This window comes from Acipenser ruthenus, chromosome 2, assembly GCF_902713425.1.
Source record: "Acipenser ruthenus chromosome 2, fAciRut3.2 maternal haplotype, whole genome shotgun sequence".
Classification (NCBI taxonomy): Eukaryota; Metazoa; Chordata; class Actinopteri; order Acipenseriformes; family Acipenseridae; genus Acipenser; species Acipenser ruthenus.
Genome location: NC_081190.1, coordinates 115,199,811 through 115,217,878, shown reverse-complemented (window position 1 = coordinate 115,217,878; position 18,068 = coordinate 115,199,811). Strand labels below are relative to the sequence as shown.

General features: G+C 50.7%; 4 non-coding genes across 4 annotated transcripts; all 4 read right to left on the bottom strand.

Annotated features, from left to right (window-relative positions):
* Positions 1-802: 802 nt before the first annotated feature.
* Positions 803-873, bottom strand: trnag-gcc (transfer RNA glycine (anticodon GCC)). The gene has a single exon. It is a non-coding gene; the product is annotated as a tRNA-Gly (tRNA).
* A 1,790-nt stretch (positions 874-2,663) lies between these two features.
* trnag-gcc (transfer RNA glycine (anticodon GCC)) lies at positions 2,664-2,734 on the bottom strand. Its single transcript has one exon. It is a non-coding gene; the product is annotated as a tRNA-Gly (tRNA).
* A 6,749-nt stretch (positions 2,735-9,483) lies between these two features.
* Positions 9,484-9,554, bottom strand: trnag-gcc (transfer RNA glycine (anticodon GCC)). The gene has a single exon. It is a non-coding gene; the product is annotated as a tRNA-Gly (tRNA).
* Positions 9,555-17,792: 8,238 nt separating this feature from the next.
* trnag-gcc (transfer RNA glycine (anticodon GCC)) lies at positions 17,793-17,863 on the bottom strand. The gene has a single exon. It is a non-coding gene; the product is annotated as a tRNA-Gly (tRNA).
* Between the last annotated feature and the right edge of the window lie 205 nt (positions 17,864-18,068).

Below are 18,068 nucleotides of genomic sequence, written 5' to 3'. Positions count from 1 at the left end.
TCATCTGTCTCATTTATAGCCTGGCACAGATAGCAAAACTACATTAAATACAACGTTAATTAGATATCATCGCCACATAACTTATGTCGAATTTAAAAGACACCGTTAACGTTACCGTTAGCTAGCTCGCAACGTCTGTTACACTGTAACTTACAGACAGCCTCACATAAAAACGTATTGGTTAACAAAGCTTTGATTATGACCAAAGTCTATAGTAGTGAATACTCTCTCTCTCTCTCTGTTCTAACTTACCACAAATTCACATCGTAGCCTATCTGCATGAATGCGTCCTGTCAGAGCCTGTTCCTGTCCGTTTGCTGTTAGCTAGCAGTCTCAAGCCACAGAAGTAGCTAACGTTAACCAACACGTTAGTTACAAGTAAGACTAACAGTCACTAGCGCGGGCAGCAGCCTCTGCAGCAGCAGCCTCCCCCAGGTCCTAGTGCCCGCCCTGTAAACGTTTAAGATGCGATGGAACGGTTGACGAAAAAAAAAGAAATCACAGAGAAAATATATTGACTGAAATATTGATTTATTTGGGGGGGGGGGGCTAATGAATATTTTATAGTCCTAGCGACGTCCCTTGTAAGTATTAAGATTCACCACTGAGAAACATCCCGACAGTCAAACGTGATTCGTAGACGCATGCGCAGCTTATACACGCCTTATACACGCCCAAACCAGCAACAACACAAACAAAGCCATGTGATTTGATTTAAGGATCAGGATTTGCCGGAGCCGTTTCTTCCCAAATCTAACAATTTTCATTATTTATTTATTTTTTTTTAAAAAAAGAAGATGTTTGCATTGGCCGGGAATCGAACCCGGGCCTCCCGCGTGGCAGGCGAGAATTCTACCACTGAACCACCAATGCTTCACATATGAAAGACTTAAATGAGAAAACTGAATATTAATGCTGCAAATTTTAGATTTTAAATCAATGGACAGGTGGGATAGGCAGAGAAAAACAAAAGAGATGCGTGTTTCAGGAGACACGGAGAAAGAAGAGAAGATGCATTTAATAGAACACAATAATAAAGCAACGTCGAACCCGGGTCTCCCTAAACGATTTCCCATTCATTCTCTATGGTAATGCTAAACCACTACGGATGTAATACTGCTGCCGCCGCTACATGGTTTTGGCGCTGTTGTGCAGGTCTGTGCGTAAACCAGAGCTCTCCAGAGTGAGTACAGTGAGTGAGATATCAACAGCATAACATGCTCGCGTAGCTCGGAGTGAAACAGCTAATAATAATATGTTATACGTGATGACATGTTTAGGTTTCTGTTATGTTATATGCATAGTCATTACAGAAATGATGAGTGCAATCAATGTACCAGTGGCTGCCAGTTATCGGATAGTGTTGCGTTATTATCATGCTTATTTGCTAAGATTCAAGGTGGGGGAGAGGCAGAGATTTGCACACAGACACTGTGTTTTAAAGTGAGTTGAAAGCTGCCATAAACAAGCTTCCTTCGTTGGAAGTTTAAAATCAGTTGTTTGTCCATTTACTCAAAATACCCAGATGCAGTATGGAACACAAGCTTTCATATACCTAATAAACAGTGCGTTTATTTTGTATAATCGCTAATTACTGCTATCTGCATCTTGGAATTATTTCAAATATACTGGTCTGGCAGCTCTGCCCTGGAAGGGACCCCAATGTCTGGGGCCCAGGGGGCAAACGCGCCACTGATAAACGAAACTTTGATTAAAACTATGCAACTCCCCCTTTCCACATTTATTTTGTTAAGTTTAATTCAATTTGACAGTTTTCACTTGTGTGTACAGCTAAAAAAAAAAAAAAAGGCATAAGTAAACCTCAGTATTGCTATTACTTATGAAAATGTGACTTTTGCCACTTTGTTTATTGCGAAGAAACGAGTGACAGGGATACAAAAAAACGTGATGCCTGCATCTGTGTGTCAACCTTTGCGTTATATACGTATAGTTTATAGTTGCTTTGTGGGGTAAAGTAAGCGCTTCACAACCTATTAACCTGGGCTATTTGAATGCCGTTTTACATATAATTGTAGTAAATAAAAGCATTGCAAATCATTGTGCTTGTGTTAGATTTAGCTGGGGATTGTGCAGCATGTGACTGGAACAGGAACGTGAATGCAGTTTTTATACTTATTTTTACTTCAATACGTTCGTAAAGTACTCTTGGGTATTGTAGTAATTATTTATATAAATTAATATGAACGATTGGACTGTTATGTTTGACTCTATGTTAAAAACAAAAGTAGCAAAACAGCTCATTTATGTCTCCGGTGTATGTTTAGGGGCTGCAGTGAATTGAAATCCAGTACACAGTGGGAGGGGCTGCCGTGTTTTATTATCTTGTTCTTTATTTTCTCCTCGGTCATTTATCAGAACGGCTATTGTGTAGCTCACACCACGCCAATCGGTTACTTCAAGATAAAGTTTGTGCTTCCCTTATGGAGTGCTTACAAAAACAAGGCGGTTCTTTTTCAATGGAGCGGATTACCGGACGGCTGTTCGTAAGTATTAAGATTCACCACTGAGAAACATCCCGACAAACAAAGCCATGTGATTTGATTTAAGGATCAGGATTTGCCGGAGCCGTTTCTTCCCAAATCTAACAATTTTCATTATTTTTTTTTTTTTTTTAATAAAACAAAAAAAAAAAAGAAGATGTTTGCATTGGCCGGGAATCGAACCCGGGCCTCCCGCGTGGCAGGCGAGAATTCTACCACTGAACCACCAATGCTTCACATACGAAAGACTTAAATGAGAAAACTGAATATTAATGCTGCAAATTTCAGATTTTAAATCAATGGACAGGTGGGATAGGCGGAGAAAAACAAAAGAGATGCGTGTTTCAGGAGACACGGAGAAAGAAGAGAAGATGCATTTAATAGAACACAATAATAAAGCAACGTCGAACCCGGGTCTCCCTAAACGATTTCCCATTCATTCTCTATGGTAATGCTAAACCACTACGGATGCAATACTGCTGCCGCCGCTACATGGTTTTGGCGCTGTTGTGCAGGTCTGTGCGTAAACCAGAGCTCTCCAGAGTGAGTACAGTGAGTGAGATATCAACAGCATAACATGCTCGCGTAGCTCAGAGTGAAACAGGTAATAATAATATGTTCCCTTTCAAGTCGAAAATAACCATCAAGGTATGGGACATTGCCGTCAGGCAGTAGGGACTGGCTGAGCTTTATGTCAAAGCTGCCGATAGGCCTCCGCGCAAGCTGCCGTGTAAGCCCGCCCCCCTGGGAGCTTACTATACGCAACGCGCGGAGAGTCACTTCCTCTGTTGCCTTCAGCCTCAGTAGCGGTAGAACTTAGAGCTGTACACTGATTGTACTCCATAAGCTTAGGCTTGAGAAGCTGGTTTTTCCCCTTCTCTGAGTTTATTTCAGTGATTATTATTATTGTTATTATTATTATTATTTGTTAGGCGTGTTGCGTTGGCCTTGGCCCACGCGCATTTCTGCATCCTCGGTGTAGCTTAGGCTAGACCGTGCGTGTGCGTGTAGTCTGCTCTGCAGTGTTCCTCCCCACCGCGGCGCGTTCCCGCCACGTGGTAATTGTACTACACCCTCTTACTTGTATTATTGCTGCAGCGTCCAGCAAAAAAAAAAAAAAAAAAAAAAAATCCCTTTCACTATACAGAGGAAGACAACCACCAACGTGCAAAATCCCCAGCACCTTTCAGGTAGGTATTGCACAGCATCAGACACTGTACCAGCACTTAGCGTCTCTGCTTGGCGGGTCAGCTGACGTGTAGGCGTCTGTGCTAGCGTTCCACGCTCGGTACTCGCGCTTCAGCGCTCGCACTCCGGCGCTTTTGGTGTCAGCGCTTGTGCGCTTGGTGCAGCGCTTCGGCGCTTTGTGCAGCGCTTCTGCGTGTCTGGGTTCCACCACTGCGTGACCTGCCAGGCCAAGTTGCCTGCCAGCGACCCACATGAGGATTGCGTCGCATGCTTGGGGCCGGACCAAGCCGCATCTGCCCTGGCAGATAGGGCATACTGCCAGCTATGTGCGGGGTTTCAGACGCGCACCCTTCGCCAGAGAGCTAGGAAGGCGGTTGGAGGTCGTTCCCCATCCTCCGGCTCGTCCCACACCGTCTCAGCCCCACCGTCATCTGTTGTGACGCCGCCGGTGTCGTCTCAGCTCCCTCGGAGCCCATCCTCCCAGCTTACAGCTGGTCACAGGTCTCCAGCCAGGCGTGCTCGGGAACGTTCCCGCAGTCCCTCCTCTCGCGGGGCGCGCCCCCGTCGGGAGTCTCGATCCAGATCTTGGTCGCCTCGCTGGAGAAGGTACTCTCACTCCCCTCGAAGGGGCAGGCGTTATCAGGACAGTAGTGACTGAGCTCACCTCCAAGATGTCACAGTTCATGGAGCTCATGATGGGACAGCAATCCCTCCTCATGACCCTAGCGAATGTGGCGCCTCGGGCCCCAGAGCTAGCAACCGGACCCATCGCTAGTCAGCCAATGGTTCCTCCACCAGTGCCTCACGGCCAACCCCAGGAAGTAGAGTGGGACGCCGATGCTGTCTCAAGGGACGCATCTGACGCAGATCCGCTCTTTGAAGAGAGCACGGAGCCTGAGGTGGCATCCCAGCACTCTGGGCAGGACGACCCTGAGGCGTCCTACCCCGTCACTTAGGCGTGGACTGGCCTGCGTTAGAGCCAACACGACGCTCTCTATTTGAGTTGCCATCGGCTCTGCCCCTTCAGTCCAGGATGCTCCCGGCATTCCTGGATTTTATTAAGGAGGTGCAGTCCACCTGGGGGGCCCCGGCCTCCGCCCCTGCAATGTCTCGCAAGGCTTCGGCCTTCACCATTCACGGGGCGAGCGAAGCTGGGTTAGCGTCCTTTCCGCCAGTGGGCGCTTCGTTCGCCGCGCTAGTAAAGGCGCCGACATTATCGGGGCTGGCTAAGGACCCCTCCTGCCCTAACAGGCAGTGTAGGATTACGGAGGCCCACCTGAAAAAGGGGTATGCCTCGGCTACAGAGGCAGTTAGGCTGTCTAACGTGGCCAGCCTCCTGACGGTCTACCAGGCGGCGCTGATTCGTGATCTGCCTGAGTTCCCATCTGTTGGACTTAGGACCGAGCTGGGTGCAGTTGCACAGCTTTTGGTTAAACTGGCTCAGCTGAATGCGCGAGCACAGGGCAGGAGCATTGCTTCTCTTGTGGTGGCAAGAAGGCAGCTCTGGCTCTCGCAGGCCAGGGTACAGGAGCCTGATAAGGCACCATTGCTAGATGCTACTATATCCCCGGGGCACACATTTGGCCCAGCAGTTGAGGAGTTGAGCTGCAACGCTCTGTCAAGGCGCGTGAGGCGTCGCAGCAGTTGGCAAAGATGTGGCCAAGCAAACCCTTCCAGCCAAGGCGGCCACAGGAGCACCAATGGCGCAGGGCACCGCCGCAGCAGCAAGCGCACCCACAGGGCAGTAAAACCGCCACTTTGGGGGTTTCAGCACGCAGCCAACCCGCGTTTGCAAGACCGCAGCGCGGAGGGTGGCGCCCTAGAGGAGGTGGCAGACCGCGTCCTCGTGGCTCTGGCCAGGCCCCTCGCGAACGAGCGCAGCCTAAGCAGCCCTGAGAAACCCCCGCAGCTGTTAACCCAACCCTGCACTGTTCCACAGCTCCTGTTCTGGCAACAATGCACCAACGACATCTGGGTGCGCAAAACTATACTCACCGGGTACACCCTTTAGTTCCGGTTAAACACCCCCCCCCCCCCCCCTTCAGGGGAGTGGTGGTAACTGCAGTGAAGGACTCGGTTCAGTCCTCAGCTCTAAATGCGGAAATACAGGCATTGCTCAAGAAGCGTGCCATTCAACTAGTAGACCCTGCTCTGACCGACCAGGGGTTCTACTCCAAATACTTCCTAGTGCCAAAAAAGGGCGGCGGGCTCCGCCCTATTTTAGATCTGCGACTACTGAACAAATACCTACGGGTGTTGTCGTTCAAGATGCTTACGCACAGGCACATCATCCAGTCTGTCCGGCAGGGCGACTGGTTTACCACCGTAGACCTCACAGATGCATACTTTCACGTTCCCATCTGTCCGGGTCACAGGAAGTACCTACGATTCGCATTTCAGAGCAGGGTCTACGAGTTTTGTGTCCTGCCATTCGGCCTGTCTCTAGCTCCTCGAACCTTTTCGAAGTGTATGGATGCCATTTTAGCTCCCTTGCGGGCTCAAGGCGTCCGACTGCTGAACTATCTGGACGACTGGCTCGTCTGCGCGCAGTCAAAGGAGCAGTTGGCACAGCACACAGTGACGGTTACAAACCATCTTCACCGGCTAGGTCTGAAGGTCAATTCAGAAAAGAGCCGCCTCGTGCCGAGCCAACAGACCGAATTCTTGGGTCTGCATCTGGACTCTGTGTCCATGGAAGCGACCCTGTCGACACAAAGAGTTGCCTTGCTGGAGCGGTGTCTCTCCCTATTCAGGTTGAGAGAAACAGTCAGCATGGAGCTGTGTCAGCGCATGCTGGGGTTGATGGCTGCCGCCTCGCAAGCCCTTCCTTTGGGCTTACTACACCAGAGACCTCTGCAGGCCTGGTTCAATGCCTTCGCGTTTCATCCGCGGAGGGATAAACACCGCAGGTTGAGGGTATCCCGAACCTGCTGGGAAGCACTGCGCTGGTGGAAAGTTCAGTCGAACATCCGCCAGGGCGTACGCTTGGGTCCCATCTTCCGAAGGGAGGTTATTACGACCGACGCTTCCAACCAGGGTTGGGGAGCAGTCTGGAATGGTTCGGGGATTCACGGAGTGTGGTCAGGACCCTGGAGGTCGGCCCACATCAATGCTCTGGAACTCAGAGCGGTGGACCTCGCCCTTCAGCACTTCTTGCCAGTGCTTCTAGGCAAGCACGTGTTAGTGCGGTCAGACAACACCACGGTAACACGGATGGTAACACGGCTGTTGCTTTGGGCACAACCGCGTTTAGCCTCTCTGCGTGCGGTTCACCTACCGGGCAGAGTCAATTACGCAGCGGATCTCCTGTCCAGAGGAGGTCCTCTTGCAGGCGAATGGCGTCTTCACCCTCGGGTGGTAGAGCGCATTTGGGACTGGTTCGGCACAGCGCAAGTCGATCTCTTCGCTTCGCGAGAGACCACCCACGGTCCCCTATGGTTCTCGGTGAAGGACCTCGACAGCCCCCTAGGAGTCGATGCACTGGCTCACGAATGGCCGCCAGGGCTCCTGTATGCATTTCCACCGATTCCGATGCTCCCCGCCTTCTTGGAGAAGGTCAGGGTAGAGCAAGCGACAGTGATTCTGATCGCTCCTCGGTGGCCTCGGAGGATATGGTTCCCGAGTCTGGTGCAGTTGTTGCACGGTCGCCCGAGGGAGCTCCCTCTGCGAGCGGACTTGTTGTCCCAAGCCCAAGGAGGGCTATGGCACCCAAACCCCAAACTCATGCAGTTATGGGCTTGGCCCCTGAACGGGAGCGCCTGTCAGCCTTAGGGCTTTCGACGGCGGTGCAGCCAGTTGGGTTACACCGCATACATTTACGAGGGTCCACCGGTTAAATGTACTGGAATCCTCTGCTCCGTCATTTGGAGCATCTGTGTTACACTCTATGACGCCTCAGGTTGCGGACGTGTAGAGTGGTTGACAATATGGTGTGACTATTCCACCTTAGGACAGGTGTCATTGCGAGCATAGACGCTGAGGCGCAGCTCCACATATGCGTAGATGTACTGCCTACGCAGTTGCGTTATGACGTAAGTCTGTCCTACTGCCGAGAATCCTCCCTCGCGACGGCTTGGGTACACTGTTCCCATACCTTGATGGTTATTTTCGACTTGAAAGGGAACGATAGGTTGCGGATGCAACCCCGGTTCCCTGAAAGAGAAAATAACCATCAAGCCGCGAGGTCGCTCTGGAGGCCTTCACGGCCTGAAGGGCAAAAGAGGAAGTGACTCTCCGCGCGTTGCGTATAGTAAGCTCCCAGGGGGGCGGGCTTACACGCCAGCTTGCGCGGAGGCCTATCGGCAGCTTTGACATAAAGCTCAGCCAATCCCTACTGCCTGACGGCAATGTCCCATACCTTGATGGTTATTTTCTCTTTCAGGGAACCGGGGTTGCATCCGCAACCTATCGTTATACGTGATGACATGTTTAGGTTTCTGTTATGTTATATGCATAGTCATTACAGAAATGATGAGTGCAATCAATGTACCAGTGGCTGCCAGTTATCGGATAGTGTTGCGTTATTATCATGCTTATTTGCTAAGATTCAAGGTGGGGGAGAGGCAGAGATTTGCACACAGACACTGTGTTTTAAAGTGAGTTGAAAGCTGCCATAAACAAGCTTCCTTCGTTGGTCCATTTACTCAAAATACCCAGATGCAGTATGGAACACAAGCTTTCATATACCTAATAAACAGTGCGTTTATTTTGTATAATCGCTAATTACTGCTATCTGCATCTTGGAATTATTTCAAATATACTGGTCTGGCAGCTCTGCCCTGGAAGGGACCCCAATGTCTGGGGCCCAGGGGGCAAACGCGCCACTGATAAACGAAACTTTGATTAAAACTATGCAACTCCCCCTTTCCACATTTATTTTGTTAAGTTTAATTCAATTTGAGAGTTTTCACTTGTGTGTACAGCTAAAAAAAAAAAAAAAGGCATAAGTAAACCTCAGTATTGCTATTACTTATGAAAATGTGTCTTTTGCCACTTTGTTTATTGGGAAGAAACGAGTGACAGGGATACAAAAAAACGTGATGCCTGCATCTGTGTGTCAACCTTTGCGTTATATACGTATAGTTTATAGTTGCTTTGTGGGGTAAAGTAAGCGCTTCACAACCTATTAACCTGGGCTATTTGAATGCCGTTTTACATATAATTGTAGTAAATAAAAGCATTGCAAATCATTGTGCTTGTGTTAGATTTAGCTGGGGATTGTGCAGCATGTGACTGGAACAGGAACGTGAATGCAGTTTTTATACTTATTTTTACTTCAATACGTTCGTAAAGTACTCTTGGGTATTGTAGTAATTATTTATATAAATTAATATGAACGATTGGACTGTTATGTTTGACTCTATGTTAAAAACAAAAGTAGCAAAACAGCTCATTTATGTCTCCAATGTATGTTTAGGGGCTGCAGTGAATTGAAATCCAGTACACAGTGGGAGGGGCTGCCGTGTTTTATTATCTTGTTCTTTATTTTCTCCTCGGTCATTTATCAGAACAGCTATTGTGTAGCTCACACCACGCCAATCGGTTACTTCAAGATAAAGTTTGCGCTTCCCTTATGGAGTGCTTACAAAAACAAGGCGGTTCTTTTTCAATGGAGCGGATTACCGGACGGCTGTTCGTAAGTATTAAGATTCACCACTGAGAAACATCCCGACAAACAAAGCCATGTGATTTGATTTAAGGATCAGGATTTGCCGGAGCCGTTTCTTCCCAAATCTAACAATTTTCATTATTATTTTTTTTTTTTTAATAAAACAAAAAAAAAAAAGAAGATGTTTGCATTGGCCGGGAATCGAACCCGGGCCTCCCGCGTGGCAGGCGAGAATTCTACCACTGAACCACCAATGCTTCACATACGAAAGACTTAAATGAGAAAACTGAATATTAATGCTGCAAATTTCAGATTTTAAATCAATGGACAGGTGGGATAGGCGGAGAAAAACAAAAGAGATGCGTGTTTCAGGAGACACGGAGAAAGAAGAGAAGATGCATTTAATAGAACACAATAATAAAGCAACGTCGAACCCGGGTCTCCCTAAACGATTTCCCATTCATTCTCTATGGTAATGCTAAACCACTACGGATGCAATACTGCTGCCGCCGCTACATGGTTTTGGCGCTGTTGTGCAGGTCTGTGCGTAAACCAGAGCTCTCCAGAGTGAGTACAGTGAGTGAGATATCAACAGCATAACATGCTCGCGTAGCTCAGAGTGAAACAGGTAATAATAATATGTTCCCTTTCAAGTCGAAAATAACCATCAAGGTATGGGACATTGCCGTCAGGCAGTAGGGACTGGCTGAGCTTTATGTCAAAGCTGCCGATAGGCCTCCGCGCAAGCTGCCGTGTAAGCCCGCCCCCCTGGGAGCTTACTATACGCAACGCGCGGAGAGTCACTTCCTCTGTTGCCTTCAGCCTCAGTAGCGGTAGAACTTAGAGCTGTACACTGATTGTACTCCATAAGCTTAGGCTTGAGAAGCTGGTTTTTCCCCTTCTCTGAGTTTATTTCAGTGATTATTATTATTGTTATTATTATTATTATTTGTTAGGCGTGTTGCGTTGGCCTTGGCCCACGCGCATTTCTGCATCCTCGGTGTAGCTTAGGCTAGACCGTGCGTGTGCGTGTAGTCTGCTCTGCAGTGTTCCTCCCCACCGCGGCGCGTTCCCGCCACGTGGTAATTGTACTACACCCTCTTACTTGTATTATTGCTGCAGCGTCCAGCAAAAAAAAAAAAAAAAAAAAAAATCCCTTTCACTATACAGAGGAAGACAACCACCAACGTGCAAAATCCCCAGCACCATCAGGTAGGTATTGCACAGCATCAGACACCGTACCAGCACTTCGCGTCTCCGCTTGGCGGGTCAGCTGACGTGTAGGCGTCTGTGCTAGCGTTCCACGCTCGGTACTCGCGCTTCAGCGCTCGCACTCCGGCGCTTTTGGTGTCAGCGCTTGTGCGCTTGGTGCAGCGCTTCGGCGCTTTGTGCAGCGCTTCTGCGCTTTGTGCAGCACTTCTGTGCGTGGTGCTTGGTGCTTAGTGCTTCTGCACTTGGGACTCAGTGTTCGACGCTCGGTGCACGTTCCATCAGCGCTCGGTGCTCGACGCTCGGTGTTCGACGCTCGGTGCTCGACGCTTCGGTGCTCGACGCTTCGGCGCTCGACGCTTCGGCGCTCGACGCTCGGTGCTCGACGCTTCGGTGCTCGACGCTTCGGTGCTCGACGCTTCGGCGCTCGACGCTCGGTGCTCGACGCTTCGGTGCTCGACGCTCGGTGCTCGACGCTTCGGCGCTCGACGCTCGGTGCTCGACGCTCGGTGCTCGACGCAAGCACCCTCGACGCAAGCACCCTCGACGCACGCACCCTCGACGCTCGACGTACGCACCTCAGCGCTTGACGCGGCGGCGCTCAACGCACGCACTTCAGGTGCTCGACGCTTGGTGCCCGACGCTTCGGCGTTCGACGCACGCACCTCAGCGTTTGACGCGGCGGTGCTCGACGCACGCACTTCGGTGCTCGACGTCAGTGTTACACGCTTCGGCGATCCACGCACGCACATCGGCACCATGTCTGGGTTCCACCACTGCGTGACCTGCCAGGCCAAGTTGCCTGCCAGCGACCCACATGAGGATTGCGTCGCATGCTTGGGGCCGGACCAAGCCGCATCTGCCCTGGCAGATAGGGCATACTGCCAGCTATGTGCGGGGTTTCAGACGCGCACCCTTCGCCAGAGAGCTAGGAAGGCGGTTGGAGGTCGTTCCCCATCCTCCGGCTCGTCCCACACCGTCTCAGCCCCACCGTCATCTGTTGTGACGCCGCCGGTGTCGTCTCAGCTCCCTCGGAGCCCATCCTCCCAGCTTACAGCTGGTCAGAGGTCTCCAGCCAGGCGTGCTCGGGAACGTTCCCGCAGTCCCTCCTCTCGCGGGGCGCGCCCCCGTCGGGAGTCTCGATCCAGATCTTGGTCGCCTCGCCGGAGAAGGCACTCTCACTCCCCTCGAAGGGGCAGGCGTTATCAGGACAGTAGTGACTGAGCTCACCTCCAAGATGTCACAGTTCATGGAGCTCATGATGGGACAGCAATCCCTCCTCATGACCCTAGCGAATGTGGCGCCTCGGGCCCCAGAGCTAGCAACCGGACCCATCGCTAGTCAGCCGATGGTTCCTCCACCAGTGCCTCACGGCCAACCCCAGGAAGTAGAGTGGGACGCCGATGCTGTCTCAAGGGACGCATCTGACGCAGATCCGCTCTTTGAAGAGAGCACGGAGCCTGAGGTGGCATCCCAGCACTCTGGGCAGGACGACCCTGAAGTGCTGGATACTAATGACCCTATCTGGTCAGTGGTGGAGAGGGCAGCCCGTCACTTAGGCGTGGACTGGCCTGCGTTAGAGCCAACACGACGCTCTCTATTTGAGTTGCCATCGGCTCTGCCCCTTCAGTCCAGGATGCTCCCGGCATTCCTGGATTTTATTAAGGAGGTGCAGTCCACCTCGACTGCCCTGGCCTCCGCCCCTGCAACGTCTCGCAAGGGCGAGCGAAGCTGGGTTAGCGTCCTTTCCGCCAGTGGGCGCTGCGTTCGCCGCGCTAGTAAAGGCGCCGACATTATCGGGGCTGGCTAAGGACCCCTCCTGCCCTAACAGGCAGTGTAGGATTACGGAGGCCCACCTGAAAAAGGGGTATGCCTCGGCTACAGAGGCAGTTAGGCTGTCTAACGTGGCCAGCCTCCTGACGGTCTACCAGGCGGCGCTGATTCGTGATCTGCCTGAGTTCCCATCTGTTGGACTTAGGACCGAGCTGGGTGCAGTTGCACAGCTTTTGGTTAAACTGGCTCAGCTGAATGCGCGAGCACAGGGCAGGAGCATTGCTTCTCTTGTGGTGGCAAGAAGGCAGCTCTGGCTCTCGCAGGCCAGGGTACAGGAGCCTGATAAGGCCCCATTGCTAGATGCTCCTATATCCCCGGGGCACACATTTGGCCCAGCGGTTGAGGAGATGCTGCAACGCTCTGTCAAGGCGCATGAGGCGTCGCAGCAGTTGGCAAAGATGTGGCCAAGCAAACCCTTCCAGCCAAGGCGGCCACAGCTCCACCAATGGCGCAGGGCACCGCCGCAGCAGCAAGCGCACCCACAGGGCAGTAAAACCGCCCCTTTGGGGGTTTCAGCACGCAGCCAACCCGCGTTTGCAAGACCGCAGCGCGGAGGGTGGCGCCCTAGAGGAGGTGGCAGACCGCGTCCTCGTGGCTCTGGCCAGGCCCCTCGCGAATGAGCGCAGCCTAAGCAGCCCTGAGAAACCCCGGCAGCCGTTAACCCAACCCTGCACTGTTCCACAGCTCCTGTTCTGGCAACAATGCACCAACGACATCTGGGTGCGCAAAACTATACTCACCGGGTACACCTTTCAGTTCCGGTTAACCTCCCCCCCCCCTTCAGGGGAGTGGTGGTAACTGCAGTGAAGGACTCGGTTCAGTCCTCAGCTCTAAATGCGGAAATACAGGCATTGCTCAAGAAGCGTGCCATTCAACTAGTAGACCCTGCTCTGACCGACCAGGGGTTCTACTCCAAATACTTCCTAGTGCCAAAAAAGGGCGGCGGGCTCCGCCCTATTTTAGATCTGCGACTACTGAACAAATACCTACGGGTGTTGTCGTTCAAGATGCTTACGCACAGGCACATCGTCCAGTCTGTCCGGCAGGGCGACTGGTTTACCACCGTAGACCTCACAGATGCGTACTTTCACATTCCCATCTGTCCGGGTCACAGGAAGTACCTACGATTCGCATTTCAGAGCAGGGTCTATGAGTTTTGTGTCCTGCCATTCGGCCTGTCTCTAGCTCCTCGAACCTTTTCGAAGTGTATGGATGCCATTTTAGCTCCCTTGCGGGCTCAGGGCGTCCGACTGCTGAACTATCTGGACGACTGGCTCGTCTGCGTGCAGTCAAAGTAGCAGTTGGCACAGCACACAGTGACGGTTACAAACCATCTTCACCGGCTAGGTCTGAAGGTTAATTCAGAAAAGAGTCGCCTCGTGCCGAGCCAACAGACCGAATTCTTGGGTCTGCCTCTGGACTCTGTGTCCATGGAAGCGACCCTGTCGACACAAAGAGTTGCCTCGCTGGAGCGGTGTCTCTCCGTATTCAGGTTGAGAGAAACAGTCAGAATGGAGCTGTGTCAGCGCATGCTGGGGTTGATGGCTGCCGCCTCGCAAGCCCTTCCTTTGGGCTTACTACACCAGAGACCTCTGCAGGCCTGGTTCAATGCCTTCGCGTTGCATCCGCGGAGGGACAAACACCGCAGGTTGAGGGTATCCCGAACCTGCTGGGAAGCACTGCGCTGGTGGAAAGTTCCGTCGAACATCCGCCAGGGCGTACGCTTGGGTCCCATCTTCCGAAGGGAGGTTATTACGACCGACGCTTCCAACCAGGGTTGGGGAGCAGTCTGGAACGGGTCGGGGACTCGCGGAGTGTGGTCAGGACCCTGGAGGTCGGCCCACATCAATGCTCTGGAACTCAGAGCGGTGGACCTCGCCCTTCAGCACTTCTTGCCAGTGCTTCTAGGCAAGCATGTGTTAGTGCGGTCAGACAACACCACGGTAACACGGATGGTAACACGGCTGTTGCTTTGGGCACAACCGCGTTTAGCCTCTCTGCGTGCGGTTCACCTACCGGGCAGAGTCAATTATGCAGCGGATCTCCTGTCCAGAGGAGGTCCTCTTGCAGGCGAATGGCGTCTTCACCCTCGGGTGGTAGAGCGCATTTGGGACTGGTTCGGCACAGCGCAAGTCGATCTCTTCGCTTCGCGAGAGACCACGCACGGTCCCCTATGGTTCTCGGTGAAGGACCTCGACAGCCCCCTAGGAGTCGATGCACTGGCTCACGAATGGCTGCCAGGGCTCCTGTATGCATTTCCACCGATTCCGATGCTCCCCGCCTTCTTGGAGAAGGTCAGGGTAGAGCAAGCGACAGTGATTCTGATCGCTCCTCGGTGGCCTCGGAGGATATGGTTCCCGTGTCTGGTGCAGTTGTTGCACGGTCGCCCGAGGGAGCTCCCTCTGCGAGCGGACCTGTTGTCCCAAGCCCAAGGAGGGCTATGGCACCCAAACCCCAAACTCATGCAGTTATGGGCTTGGCCCCTGAACGGGAGCGCCTGTCAGCCTTAGGGCTTTCGACGGCGGTTATATCGACCATTCAGAGTGCGAGAGCGCCCTCTACTCGGTCGCAGTATGCGTATAAGTGGCAATTGTTTCAGAGTTGGTGTCTGGCTGAGGGCCATGACCCGGTCTCCTGCCCTATGGCAGTGATATTACAGTTTCTGCAGAAGCTGCTAGATGAGGGGAAATCTCCCTCTACACTTAAAGTGTATTTAGCCGCTATTTCGGCTTGCCATGTACGCATTGACGGGTTATCACCTGGTTGCCATTTTCTGGCATCTCAGTTCCTAAAGGGCGCAAGACGCTTGCGGCCTCCAAGGTCGACCAGTTTACCGTCATGGAGCCTTGATGTGGTGCTAGAAGCCCTTACCAAGGCACCGTTCGAGCCTCTCCACAGAGTGGATATGAAGTTCGTGTCTATAAAGACTGCGTTTTTGCTATCAGTGGTATCAGCATAAACGTGTGGGCGAGTTACATGCACTTTCGGTGCATTCATCATGTACTTGTTTCGCAGGAGACGGTTCTAAGGTCTCCATGCGTCCAAATCCGGCCTTTTTACCCAAGGTCATATCCACCTTTCATATGAACCAACCAGTCGAGTTGATGGCGTTCCATCCTCCTCCTTTTTCTTCCCCAGAGGAAGAGCGGTTACACATGCTCTGCCCTGTGCGGGCATTGAGGTGTTATATTGACCGCACAAGGACTGTGAGGCAAACAGAACAACTGTTCATATGCCATGGTTCTAAGACTTTGGGTCAGCCGTTGTCTAAGCAATGCCTTTCTCATTGGATAGTGGATGCTATTCAGTTAGCATATGATTCTGTGTGCCTTCCGCCACCAGGGCAGTTGAAGGCGCATTCCACTAGGGGTATGGCAACATCCTGGGCCCTCTTTAGAGGGGTGCCGATGTCTGACATTTGCGCTGCAGCCAGTTGGGTTACACCGCATACATTTACGAGGGTCCACCGGTTAAATGTACTGGAATCCTCTGCTCCGTCATTTGGAGCATCTGTGTTACACTCTATGACGCCTCAGGTTGCGGACGTGTAGAGTGGTTGACAATATGGTGTGACTATTCCACCTTAGGACAGGTGTCATTGCGAGCATAGACGCTGAGGCGCAGCTCCACATATGTGTAGATGTACTGCCTACGCAGTTGCGTTATGACGTAAGTCTGTCCTACTGCCGAGAATCCTCCCTCGCGACGGCTTGGGTACACTGTTCCCATACCTTGATGGTTATTTTCGACTTGAAAGGGAACGATAGGTTGCGGATGCAACCCCGGTTCCCTGAAAGAGAAAATAACCATCAAGCCGCGAGGTCGCTCTGGAGGCCTTCATGGCCTGAAGGGCAACAGAGGAAGTGACTCTCCGCGCGTTGCGTATAGTAAGCTCCCAGGGGGGCGGGCTTACACGGCAGCTTGCGCGGAGGCCTATCGGCAGCTTTGACATAAAGCTCAGCCAATCCCTACTGCCTGACGGCAATGTCCCATACCTTGATGGTTATTTTCTCTTTCAGGGAACCGGGGTTGCATCCGCAACCTATCGTTATACGTGATGACATGTTTAGGTTTCTGTTATGTTATATGCATAGTCATTACAGAAATGATGAGTGCAATCAATGTACCAGTGGCTGCCAGTTATCGGATAGTGTTGCGTTATTATCATGCTTATTTGCTAAGATTCAAGGTGGGGGAGAGGCAGAGATTTGCACACAGACACTGTGTTTTAAAGTGAGTTGAAAGCTGCCATAAACAAGCTTCCTTCGTTGGAAGTTTAAAATCAGTTGTTTGTCCATTTACTCAAAATACCCAGATGCAGTATGGAACACAAGCTTTCATATACCTAATAAACAGTGCGTTTATTTTGTATAATCGCTAATTACTGCTATCTGCATCTTGGAATTATTTCAAATATACTGGTCTGGCAGCTCTGCCCTGGAAGGGACCCCAATGTCTGGGGCCCAGGGGGCAAACGCGCCACTGATAAACGAAACTTTGATTAAAACTATGCAACTCCCCCTTTCCACATTTATTTTGTTAAGTTTAATTCAATTTGAGAGTTTTCACTTGTGTGTACAGCTAAAAAAAAAAAAAAAGGCATAAGTAAACCTCAGTATTGCTATTACTTATGAAAATGTGTCTTTTGCCACTTTGTTTATTGGGAAGAAACGAGTGACAGGGATACAAAAAAACGTGATGCCTGCATCTGTGTGTCAACCTTTGCGTTATATACGTATAGTTTATAGTTGCTTTGTGGGGTAAAGTAAGCGCTTCACAACCTATTAACCTGGGCTATTTGAATGCCGTTTTACATATAATTGTAGTAAATAAAAGCATTGCAAATCATTGTGCTTGTGTTAGATTTAGCTGGGGATTGTGCAGCATGTGACTGGAACAGGAACGTGAATGCAGTTTTTATACTTATTTTTACTTCAATACGTTCGTAAAGTACTCTTGGGTATTGTAGTAATTATTTATATAAATTAATATGAACGATTGGACTGTTATGTTTGACTCTATGTTAAAAACAAAAGTAGCAAAACAGCTCATTTATGTCTCCAATGTATGTTTAGGGGCTGCAGTGAATTGAAATCCAGTACACAGTGGGAGGGGCTGCCGTGTTTTATTATCTTGTTCTTTATTTTCTCCTCGGTCATTTATCAGAACAGCTATTGTGTAGCTCACACCACGCCAATCGGTTACTTCAAGATAAAGTTTGCGCTTCCCTTATGGAGTGCTTACAAAAACAAGGCGGTTCTTTTTCAATGGAGCGGATTACCGGACGGCTGTTCGTAAGTATTAAGATTCACCACTGAGAAACATCCCGACAAACAAAGCCATGTGATTTGATTTAAGGATCAGGATTTGCCGGAGCCGTTTCTTCCCAAATCTAACAATTTTCATTATTATTTTTTTTTTTTTAATAAAACAAAAAAAAAAAAGAAGATGTTTGCATTGGCCGGGAATCGAACCCGGGCCTCCCGCGTGGCAGGCGAGAATTCTACCACTGAACCACCAATGCTTCACATACGAAAGACTTAAATGAGAAAACTGAATATTAATGCTGCAAATTTCAGATTTTAAATCAATGGACAGGTGGGATAGGCGGAGAAAAACAAAAGAGATGCGTGTTTCAGGAGACACGGAGAAAGAAGAGAAGATGCATTTAATAGAACACAATAATAAAGCAACGTCGAACCCGGGTCTCCCTAAACGATTTCCCATTC